The 13,027-nt window shown below is 28.4% G+C and overlaps 1 protein-coding gene across 1 annotated transcript in view; it reads left to right on the forward strand.

Annotated features, from left to right (window-relative positions):
- The first annotated feature begins 240 nt into the window (after positions 1-240).
- The window catches only part of psq (pipsqueak), a 205,157-nt gene continuing 192,370 nt past the window's right edge, over positions 241-13,027 (forward strand). The window contains exons 1-2 of the mRNA XM_065514071.1: positions 241-334; positions 8,783-9,148. The gene's annotated coding sequence lies outside the window, so the exon portion shown is untranslated. The remainder of the gene's footprint in view (positions 335-8,782; positions 9,149-13,027) is intronic.

Consider the following 13,027-nt stretch of genomic DNA (forward strand, 5'->3'; position numbering starts at 1 on the left):
GATAAGTCAATTGGTTATTTCATACATTCAAAGTAATCTGTTATATAATTTGTCACTTTAGTGTATCTACCACAACTACCGTTACAATTCAACACTAAACACAAACTTTTAGCATCTGGCAATGCCACTCAGTCAGTCCGTCTAATTGGAAATGTCAAAAAGCAACATGAAATAAAATCGAAATGAAACACAAAACGGAAATCATGATTACTGCATGAACACGATAAAGAATTGGAAATAATTCGTTTCAGTCGCAAAAGAAAATCCCAATAAAAATCAACCACACAGTGTAAAAGCGGAGAATTACTCGAAATAAAACGAGGAGTGTGAAATTGTAAGAATATCAAGAAATTAAAAAAAAAACACACACAAGAATAATACCGAAAAAAATGCAAATAAAAGAAGAACACCAATTAAGCAAAAAAGCGGCAAATTTTCAACAGAAATTTTAACAAAATTCAGATAATATTAATTATAATAATTTAAAGAAAAAATTTTAAGCCGCCATTTGCTTTTGTGCTTTAGATTTTTTTTTATATATTGTCTACGAAACACACACAAACCAAAAAGTGTTTTTTTATATAAAGAAAAAAAAATTGAATTGTATTGTTGCTTCGTTTCATGCTGGTGTTTCATCGTCGTTTGTCGTCGTTGCCCACCGTTTTTTATTGTGTTTTGTTGTGATGTGTATGTCTGTCGTGTGTTCTAAAAATTTATCAGCCGTTTCGTTTAGGTGCCTTCGTTTATTACCGTTTCTGGTTGCTTTTTTTAATTTAATACGTATTTTTCTTTTTTGGTTGTTTAATAGTGTTTTTTTTTTTATTAAGAAACTAAAATTCTAATTATTTGCTTTACATTTTTTGGGATTTTTCGGGTTTATATAAGAAAATTGGTATAAAAACAAAAGTTGCAAAGAATTTTTTTTGCAAAAAAAAAAGAAACGAAATGGAGAAGTGGCAACGTAGTTAAATTTGATTCTCTATCAACTTTAATTGTAGTTGCCAGATTAGTTAAATCGTTAAATTTTAAGTTTAAACTTCAAGTGAAATTTCAATTGGTAAATGTTTGGGTTTGTTATAGTATATAATAAATAAATATAAAAATACGTTAAATATTTGCACTTTCATTTTGCATAACACTGTTGCTATGAGTGTGTGTGGTGTGTAGCTGCAGTACATATAAAAATGCATACGTCTGTACGAGGGCAGGTGTTAAAAGTTTTTTAATTCATTAATGATAACATTGTTAAAGTTGGTATGAAAAAATTCAAAATCCTTTCATTTTCCTCAAAACCTCGTGTTTTTAGTCAAATTTCAGCATAAATCAAGATCATGCCAACACACAGTGATATAAAAAAAAATTGGGAAATAAATCTATAACTTCTAGACGCCCAATTTGAATGAAATTTGACATGCGTTGCAAGTTTTTTGGAGTTTAAGGTTTGATTTTGGACCTCATGAGCCCACCAGGTGTCTCCAAGTAGAACACCTCGGTTATGTTTAATTTTTAAAACGATCCTATTTCTTCGTTTTATTCAGATTTCAAATTATATCTTATAGCTTAGGAGAATTGTCATTTGAAACTTAAATTTTCAACATTTTTATCCACCCTACTCCAGTTTTTTTGATAATAGTGGGTCCAAATTTTCGCCGATTTTCTGGACTCAAAACATGTACAGTAGCCCAATAAATTCTACATACAGGAATTCAAATTAAATTTCTTTCGTTGAAAGCTGTATTTGTAAATTAAAAGTAGTGAAATATATTTGTTAAAAAAAATAAATTCACATTAAAAAAAATTAAAACAACATCACTTAAGTCGGGTTTAGCAACATTTCCTATCACTTCCAAAATTTCACCGTTATACAATTTTTTGATTCTGAGTCAAATAACGAAAATTTATTTTGGTTTTTTTGGCTTTAATGTTCAAAATATTATGAAACTTAATAGTCCCGCCCACCTAAAAGAAGGCGTGTACTATATGTCAAAGAAAATTGTTTAAAAATCAAGACAGTAAAAAGTTATATGCATTTGAATTTAAAAAAGGCGATTTTTCGTTAGTTTTTTGTAAAAAAAGTACTTTTTCTCTTTTTAAAGTACCTATCTAAAAAACTTTTAAGAAGATTTATAAGGAATTTATTGTTTTTAAAAAATTAAAACTACACAAAATGTTTTAAATTAAAATTTTTGATACCCAGAGGACCAGGTCCATTCAAAAATTGTTTTTTAATGTAAAATTCAACTGTATAGCAAAAATTGTCAAATCGCTTATCTAAATATATTAACCCATTTTAGATGGGCCTATATATTCTTAATTAGTTTGTTAAAAAAAATTTCATTAAAATATATTCATAAATAAAAATTTAATTTCAATTTGCATCTTCTCAAAAATTCAATAAACATTTTTTAATTATCAAAAGTTATGTTAATTTTTGAAAATAACAAATAACATACATGATTCATACATCAAAATATCCGCTATAGACCCGGCTAGGTTGCTATTTATCGAGAATCGGCCCACAAATGGCTGAGATATTAGGATAAACCAGGACAACCTCGATTTTTTACCAATTTTTGATCTATATATGGATTAATAAGTCATTAATATAGACAATATGGATATCTAATGACATAATTATATTTCAAAGACTTTGCAACGGTGTATATAAGGCCATAGGAATTCGGACCTAAAATGGGTCAAAATCGGAAAAAATATTTTTCAGCCCGAATTTTTTTTATCATAAAAAAAAATTAATTTTTAAAGTTTTGCCATTAATAAATTAGATAAAAAAGTTTTTTAAATTTTGTTCACCAAAAAATATTTAAAAATTTTATTTTGAAGTGTAATTTGGTGAAGAGTATGTAAGTTTCGATACAGCCTAATATAGCTCTCTTGTTTCCATTAATTTTGTTTAATTTTCGTTGAATTTTAATTTATTCATCTTTAACCAGCTATTTATTATTTCATGCATTAATTTGATTTGACGCTGTATTTCAGTTTCATTCATTAAAAATTTTCGAATAGTTCGCGTAGGGATATTATTTATGTCAATAATAATAAATAAAAGATGATCGATTCTTTTGGAACCCCATATTCATTATTTATTTCGTTCGATTTAATATTTGATTTCGTTATTTGTTTTCTATTAGTTACGATTCAAACTATTTCTGTTCTCCATTTTGTATTACGTATTTGTAAAGAGTTTTGTAATATAATGTTGCTATTAAATTTATCAAAGGTTTATAAAACAAATTTTGTATGGAAACTGTTAAATCTGACTATCCGTTTACAAAGTTAAACATTTATTTCCATTATTTCTTTAAATCCCCAATGGTGTGCCACCTTGTTAAGTTAATTTCCTAATGAATTGGTGCTAATTATATTTTGGAATTCAATAAATTATGAATATTAAAACAAACAATATAAATATTTCATAGACTTTTACGTTTGCCCTCGTATATGCCACATACCACACTCACTCTATATACGAAAATAACTTTGCATGCAATTAAGTGCCAAAGACCCCACTCACTCACACTATCTATGCATTCATTTATAATACTTGTGTAACCCACTTTACTTTTCGTAATTTTGCAATTTTTTCTCTATTTATTGTTAAATTAAAAAATAGTTTTTTTTTAGTTTTGCTTACATTTTACAAATTGTATTACGAAAAAAAAAAAATAAAAAAACATGCTCCTGCTATATTTATTGCACTCAATGTGCTTTGTAGACAATTATTTAAATAAATTCAATTTGATTTTGTTTGTACTCCCCTTTATTACCCCCTTTGCTTAAAAATTATTATTGTAGATATTTAATTTTGTTTTCACCAATTCACCCCTGTGCCAATTTATTTTTATTTTGCAAATAACATTTTCTTAATTTATTTTAAATTGCCAATTTATAGAAAACTATCTACTACTGTATTTGTTTATTTTTATTTTCTCTATTTTAAACACCCACCCACCAACACTGTTCATCAATACATACTTTTTTTTGTTGTCTTCTTGTCCGTCTATCTGTCTGTCGGTCTTTTATTCTTGATTATTATTTTTATTATTATGTTCTTTGCTTTACTTTGGCTACTAAAAGAGAAATTATGCAAAAAAAAAACTTGTCTTCATATGGGCCTATCACAATAAAACTAAAAAAGAAGCAGCAGAAAAAAACACCAACAACTTTAAGAAGCTACCATACAAAAGAAAAAACAATAGAATTTAGTGAGACGAAAAAGGAGTAGAAAAAAAGCACAGCTAAAGTCCAAAAATAGCAAAACGACCAGAAAATTCTCTTTTCGTAGTTCTTTTTCATTCAACAATTTGTTTTAGTGTGAGAAAGAAAGAAATATATGTATACTTAGCAACTGCAATGATGCCAGATTCTTTAAGTTATCTAAAACTATAACACTATGTGGTAACTTTCAAGTGTAGAAACATTTTACGTTTTGTGTGTTTTTAAAAAATGATTTTTTCTGAAGTTTAAAAATTTGTAAATTCAATTTTTTTAAGCCTGATAGAACACAGAAAAAATAAATTCATAATTGGAATGAATTTTGTAATAAATATTATTAATCGAACATGACTTTTTTCTCAAACTGTTTTCATTCAGAATAAGAACACGTTCATAAATATTATAAAATTGTACATGACAGAAATGTTTGCTTTTTTTACGTAAATTGTATCCTATTTTATAATAAATTGCAATTTAAATGTATTATCTAATGAATTATTTCAAAAAATTTTGCATAATAGCCATATATTGGCCAATATTTTAAGATTGAATTATAAATATCTAAAACTAAATATCATTAATCATAGTAAAACATCCATAAGCATTATTCTCTTCACAAAATTTTGTGAATTTCGCGCATAATTTCTCATTTTGTAGCTGAACATCATAAAAAATAAAAAATTTTCTAATTAAAATTTCAAACATTTTTGAACAACATAAAAATATAAATGAAATTGAAATAATATTTTTCAATCTTTCTAGATTTTTTTGAAAACATAAAATATGAAAAAATCATACTATTTAAGGAATTATTTATAACTGAAATCAAGTCATAACATATACATACAGTGTTGCCACTTCATGTGTAATTACACATATTGTGTGTAATTTCAACTTGGATGTGTAGCCCATGTGTAATTGAATGAATGTGTAATTCATGTGTAATTTTAAATTCCAATTATATCCAAAATAAGTATATTGTCAATGTATGCCTTCAATCATTTTTGGTATTGTTCAGATTTCAAAACCGACTGAAAATAAATATGTACGTTTATATGAAGGAAAGTAGCTATATCCTCTATTTTAGTTGATAAATAACAAATCTAGTATCGCTAAATGTATTCATATTTATTATATTTTACTATAATTTATATATATATCATTTAATTATATGTATGAAGATATGAATCAAGTTTGAACTAAATTAACATTAAGGTTTGCATAAAAATACGTTAAATAATTTGGAGATTATTGCTATGTTGTTCGCAATATTTTAAAAATATAAACGTTACAAAAATTATACATTTCTTTACCTACAAGATTTTACCGGTAAAGTGTTCATTTACTTTTTTCTATTTTTCTCTCTCGCTATAATTTATAACAAATAGTAAAAAATATTTAACTTTCACCCATGTTCTGGAAAACGCAGCGTTTTCAAATCGCTTTTCATTTCACCATGTTCTGAAAACCGTGCGATTTGTTATTGGTTTCAGTATACACTAGCAGTTTCAAAAATAATTTGAAAATTTTGTATATAAAACAAAAACAAATTTTTTAAATTTTGTTTTTGCTATCCATATAAATATCACTTAGGTGACGTGATTTACAAAATTAGGTGCTTAATATAAATTAGGAAAAAATTCAAATTCGAAGGCAAACAGTGTGCTATTTTTTTAAATATTGTTAAATTTTTAATAGAAATGTAACAATTTAAAATGGAACAATCTTCGAATGAACATTGGTTAATATCTATTTGTTAAAATCGTATTTGGGATTGACATATTTGACTGATCTCAAGAATTCATTAAATTAGAAAAGTTCACTAAAAAATAAGTAAGAGAGCTATATTCGGCTGTGCCGAATCTTATATCTTATCACCTAATTATAATTAAAAATATTTTTTTTTTAAATTAGTTTTTTAATTTTTTTAAAAAAAGTTTTTCCCATTTTTTTTCAAAAAAGAATTTGCGACAAAAAAAAATTAGTTTGATGAAAAAAAAATCGGATTAAAAAATATTTTTCCCGATTTTGACCCATTGTAGGTCCAACTTACTATAGCCTTATATACATCGTTGCAATGACTTTGAAATATCTATTATTAGATATCCATATTGTCTATATTAGTGACTCAGTTATCCAGATATAGATAAAAAATAGGCCAAAAATCGAGGTTTTCCCAGTTTTTTCCTAATATCTCAGCCATTCATGGCGAAGGGAGATTGCTGACTTTGCTTTAATAATTTCATATATCCAATTCCTGGATAAATTAAAATCTGCGCAAGTGAAAATTGTCCATAATTGACACTAAGTGATCGTATTTGGTCCAAACATCCCATAGTCCAAACCTTTTGCATTCATGTATCTTGTATTCACAATATGACCACCTTTAGACAATTTCTCCTATTGCAATCACGAAAATTACATGTGTAATTTTTTCTCGTATGTGTAATTTAGGAATGAGGCATGTGTAGTTTATAATTTTATTGGTGGCAACACTGTATACATATGTTGAAACTTTTTTCTGTGAACTTAAAATTTTATAAAATAACACAAAAAAGTAAATTTAAATCAAACAAAACAAAGTGATTGCAGTACGACATTTCATAAGTTCTACCGGGCTTAAAATAACACCCTTTACTATGAAATAATAGGAATTGACTGAAGCCAAAATTTAAATTCAATTCAAAATGTATTTTTTAAAATTCAAAACCATAGATATACATTGATTTATAACCATGATAAATACATATAGATCGGAAATTCTTCTGTCAAAGCCCTAACTCAGCTGTCAAAATCCCAGGTGCTGAGCATGTATTAATAAAAAAATCTACGTGGAAACAAAGACAACACTCGTATATGTGATGATTTTGAGTAATTTTATTGTTTGAGACATGTGGCAAAATTGTCATGATTGAATATTACGGTTTCATGTCTGGAAGCAGTTCAGATTTCAGCAACTCATAATAGATAGGACCCTTTTGGTCCCGCCAAATACAGAGCATTGCCTTAGCGCCATGGATATTTGGATTTAGTATCCATTCGGCTGGTTGGCCAGGCTTGACGAAAGATCTTTTACGCTTCGGGTTATTGTAATGGATCCAATTTTAATCGGAAGTAATGATTCGGTGCAAAAATGATTTTCTTTTAAAGTGTTCAAACAGCATTTCAGATATACAAATCGTCTTTCAAGGTCTCTCAGAGCGAAATATTGGGAATAAAAATATGTACTATTTTATAAATCTGACCTCAAGCTCAATTAATTATAATTACAATTTTATTAATGAAAAAGGTCGAAAAATCGAACTAAAAATTTAATTTTGAGAAATGATGGTTAGTTCCTTCGTTCAGCCAGAGAAAAGGCTTATGCTAAAGGTCAAACATTTTAGGAAATTTATTTCAGAAAAAATAAAAACACAAGAAAAATAACTTTTTATTTATTTATAAATGTGAATAAAATATTTTTTATTGCTATCAGATTTTTGATAATCATACAAATTTCAATTTAATTTTTTAACATAATTTCAAAGGAATTAGAGATTAATGTGAAAGTCCCTAATGTAGGACAAACCAATTTTACTTGGTCTAGTAAATATTATTATTTTGTCTACTACATATTTTACCCGAGTAAAATAATTAAAACATTTGCCAAAAACAAAATCACAAGTTTATATTATATTTCATTGATAAAATATCAATTAAACTCCCAACAAAAAACCAATCTGGCAATACCAATTGAAATCAATAATGTACAATAGAATGACAGAAAGAGATAACAGCACACAACATACGCACAAATGAAAAAGCAAACAGAAAGAGAAAAAACTGGCGCGAACTGAACGAAGAAAACGACAAAAAACACAACGAAAATGGCGATACCGACAAACAACGAAGAACTACGAATAGAATGACGAAGTGAAAAAAATCCATTTTCTAATAATTATTCGAAATTACGCTTTGCCAGTGAAATTCCTTCATGTCTGTGTCAAGTAAATTGAATAAAAAAAGGAAAAATAATTAAAAACCCAACAAAAAAGCCAAATTGAAAAGTAATTGTGGAAAAACAAATCAAATTGAAAAGCAACAATTTTCACAAAGCCCAATCTAAAATTGTGGTAAAGAAAAACTAGTGTGTTGTGCAAAGATTAATGGAAAAAAGCAAAAAAAAAAAAACATAATTAAAAAGTATATACAAGACCTTGAGTGGAAAAAAAATAAAAATTTAAGAAAAAAATCTCAATCAGAAAACTAAACTTAAAAGTGGAGTGGAATAAACAACAAAAATACAGAAAAAATCAAAGACAACGTAGTGAAAAATACAAAAAGTGATTGTCTTAAAATAAAACTATAAGAAAAACAACGAATAAAATAAAATTTTAAAATAAATTGTTTAACAAAAAACAGTGAAGTGATAATTACTTTCGCAAACAAAGTATAAAAAAAATAAACCACAAATTCGCAGTGCGAAAAATTCATTGAATTTTCTTGAATGAAAACTTAAAAAAAAAATTATAAAAAATATAACCGTAAATGAATTCTTATTATTTAATAGTATTTTATCTATTTTGTGACGTCAAATGAGCAGCAACAATTTGAATTGAATCAATCAAACTGATATAAGTTTTTTGCATCTTAATATTGTTCCCTCTCTTTTCGAATTGTTTTATTTTTTCTGAAAAGAAAAAAAGCCAAGACATAACACTCAAACAAACAAACATAAAAATACATATTTGATTTCAATGCTGGTTCCTTTTTGGCAAATTATGCAAAAATCATCAAATTCAATAACAAAAACAACAAGAAAAACTACGTCAGTGACAATTTTATGCAGCATTGCTGAATTATATTCAACTTAAATTTAAATTTTGTCATTTAAATTGTAGTTGTATCCCAAAAAAAATTTGTTTAAATAAACAAGGTAAGATTTATTAATATCTTATCAATATTTATTTGATTTTTCTTGTTTATAAAATTATAGATTTTTTGTTTATGCTGAAATTTATTTCATTTTAATTGACAAGTGAGGTTAACAATCTATTAATTGATCGAGAAATATGTATTTGATGATGGAAATATACCCAGCAGTTAAGCCAGTAGTCAATGTATCCGTTATGTACAGTAACTATCACTGACTGACTCCAATTTATATACTTGCGATAATTTTACACCTATGTGATCCTTGTAGTGCAGAGAGAAGTCATTTGGTTACTTTAATATCCCAGGTAATCTAGCGTGAAGTTAATTGTCGCTTAAGTTTCTCTAAATAATGTCGTAGAGTGTAGTCACTTAAAACTTTTGTTTTGCACTGCACTTTCGAAAGTAGCTATTTTACCCACCAGAAGTAACCTATTGGAGAGTTATAGGAGGAAAGTTTACAAGCAATCTGTTATTGGAATGTCTATGAGATGTCTTTTTAAATGTCTATAGCTGTTAAAGTAACCAGTTATTTAGCTAGTAAGGTAATTGACTCTATGTAACCGGTATGTGAATCCAATGCATTGACTACTTTGGACCAGTTATCAGACAGTCTCATTCTAATCCAAAATCCCTGCTTAGGACATACACGTATTGAAATAACTAGTCATGAGCTAATTGTGTAACTAGTTTTCACTCTAAATGAGAGGAAAAAGCGCTAGTTCAGGAAAGTATTCTAGAACTTCCGAGATAAAAGAACTGCTCATCTTTTAAGATCTAGAACGAATCAAGACAATTTCGGATACACTCTTCTGAAGAAGAAAAAGCGTACTGCATCGATCGAAACAAACAGTAGTAGGACGGGGCAAGGTCAGTATAATAAGCGGTTGAGGAAAAACTTCCCAACCAATTCTTTCTAAAAAGTTTTTAACAAGTATTGCTACATGTGGTTTCATGTCTCGTCGCTTATTCTCAGTTGCTTTCGGTACAGGTTCTATGTGATGGTCTGGCCATATTTCAGCACGTTGAAACCGATGGAACACACTCAACATAAGCTTTGATAAGCAATCGGTGTGCTTCAAATTAAAGAAGTAAATTAAAGAAGATTGTTGTCAAACTCAACTTGAGCTTGCAAAATCAATGGGAGCTACTCATTCAGCAGTTTCAAAACGTAAGCCAGCAGCAGGATTCATCAAAAAGTTGGGAAATGGGTAAAATACAAATTAAATACGAGAGACATTGAAAGATGACTTTGTGTGAAATGCTGCTTCAACGATATAAAAGAATCAATCGGCCACATGTTACAATACCTACCTCTTGAAAATTGTTCAGTGGTTCGGAAGTTTTGCCTCACCCGATTTATAGTCCAGACCTTGCCCGTACGACTACTATTAATCGATCTGAGATACGCTTTATTTTGGAAAAGTATATCCGAAATTAGTTTGATTAGTTCTTGGCAGTTCTTATGGCTCGGAATTCATATGTTCCCAGAAAGATGGGAAAAAATCATAGCTAACAATGGCCAATACATCGAATAAATTTATACGTATTGTAAAAATGTTACACAAACTTTATAAAAAGAAATTTCACGATAAAAATGATTTTCAACTTTTAAGACTGACAAACTGACGGACATAGCTAGATCGTGTGTATGCTTAATATTCGATATCTGGTTGAGGGTAAAAAAACTCAAAAACAATATTTTTTTTAAATAAATTATAGTCCACGTGCTAAATATGCACGATTCAGAAATAAATATTTTTTCTAAAAACTTGTAAACTAAGCAAAAGCTTACATTTCAAGCTTTCTGTATGAAAAATCTTGATATGGTACTATAAATATTATTCATATTCATATTAGTACTTAATATTTGTTATCATTTACTCAAGTTTTATTTATATTTTTCCCCTATTATTTTTGCAGGCAAATATAAATATGTGCACAATTTATAAAAAGTTTAATAACATCGCATTCTATTAAACACATACATTTCAAACCGACAGAAACTGTTTTTTTCAAACCGAAACTCAAACCTAATATTCGGCCAAAAAAATCATTATTCGGTCTAATCCAAAAACAAACCAAGACTTTTCAAATGTTCTATTAATTTGCACAAAAAAAATTATTTTAATTTAATTGCTCATTTTTTTTTCAACTCAAGTTTCGGTATTCAGACAAATTTTGACAGAATACCGAATACTGGTATAGCTACGTTTCCGCATACACCTTAATCGGCACCGAAAACGTAATTCCATACATTTGATACGAAAACAACTTCAAGTAGGTTGTTTTCAGTGCTGTAGTAACGAAATTATTTTAATTATTTTTTTATTTCAAATTAAAAGCAAATCAAAATGATTCTATTTAATTTCCAATTGACAACTTAAAAAATAATTTCGTTTCTGTTTTATGCCGCAATTGTGAATTGTTTTACTGAAACGAAAACAATTCAGAAACGAGAGGGTGGCGAACACCAACGATTTTCAGTTTTCGTTATCGGCGCCGATTACGGTGTATGCGGAAACCCAGCTTATTACACCGATTTTTGCCATAATCCAAAACCGAATATTAGGTCTGACTCCAATAATTTCTTTATGTTCACAATGTATGAAAATGTTGGCGCTAAAAAATCTCACAAATACACACACCTCACATTGTTAATGTAGCTTTGTTGTTGTTGCTGTTTGAGTTGAAAACATCTACAACAACAACAGCACAATATAGTTTTTGCTGGCTGGTTCTTTATTAGGGTAAACTTGATTGAGGTTATTGTTGCCACGTGAATTGCTTCTAAAATCGTCAAAATTACTTCTTATAATTGTCAAAAAACAGTTAAAATTAACCCTTTAATGCATATTGTTGCCAATTGTCTACATTCCAGTTCCACTAAATTTTAGACGAATATAAGCTTGATACTAATTCAGATTCTAATTCCGAAAAATCTAATAGAGTACGAAAAGATACAGCTAAAAAAAATCTAAATCAAACTAAAGCTAAAGGAAATATAATAAATAAAAATCAACTAAATATTTGATACTTTATAGAAAAATAAAAGTAAAAATCATGCATTTAAGGGTTAAGGTAGGCTGACGTTACCGATAAGCCACTAAAAAAAACCTTTCAGCTCAACTATCGTTAATTTTAAATAATAAAAATATAAATTTTTTGATTTAAATACTTGAGTTTATTGAAATCTACATGCCGAAATAATTCGAATTAGTGTTTCCGTTACCTTTATACAGTTTTGAATCGATTGTTGTTGTTGTAACAGCAGTTATTGCTGAGTTGACAGCCCTGAGCCGAGTTATCACGGGTCACATACCAGTGCCTAGATTCCATTTTAACCAAGGTAGCCAACCTTGGTTAAAATGGAATCTTAAACAATTCGCCAAAATTAAAGGAAAATGTATCAGGGATATGAAGGAGATATTCTTCGATTGCTGACCTAAGCTTATGGTTTAACGTGCGAGAGATGGTTTGTTCGGTTCAGAAGTGGTGATTTTGACATGGAAGATAAATATCGCCCAGACCAGCCAAAAAAGTTTGAAGACCAAGAATTGGAGGCATTACTCCATGAAGATTATTGGAAAACTTAACAAGATATTGCAAAATCATTGGGACCTACGCAAGCAGCAATTGGGTACCATACGAATAGAAGCCGAAAGACCTTGAAAGACGATTTTGCATGTCCGAAATGATGCTTAAAAGCTATAAAAGAAAATAATTTTTACACCGCATCATTATTTGCGATGAGAAATTGATTCATTACGATAACCCGAGAGATCATATGTGAAGCCCGGCATCGATACCAAAGACAAACATCCATGGCGCTAAGGTAATGCTCTGTATTTGGTGGGAGCTGCTCGGGTTGTCATAGAATCCA

Source organism: Calliphora vicina, chromosome 5 (genome assembly GCF_958450345.1).
Source record: "Calliphora vicina chromosome 5, idCalVici1.1, whole genome shotgun sequence".
Taxonomy (NCBI): Eukaryota; Metazoa; Arthropoda; class Insecta; order Diptera; family Calliphoridae; genus Calliphora; species Calliphora vicina.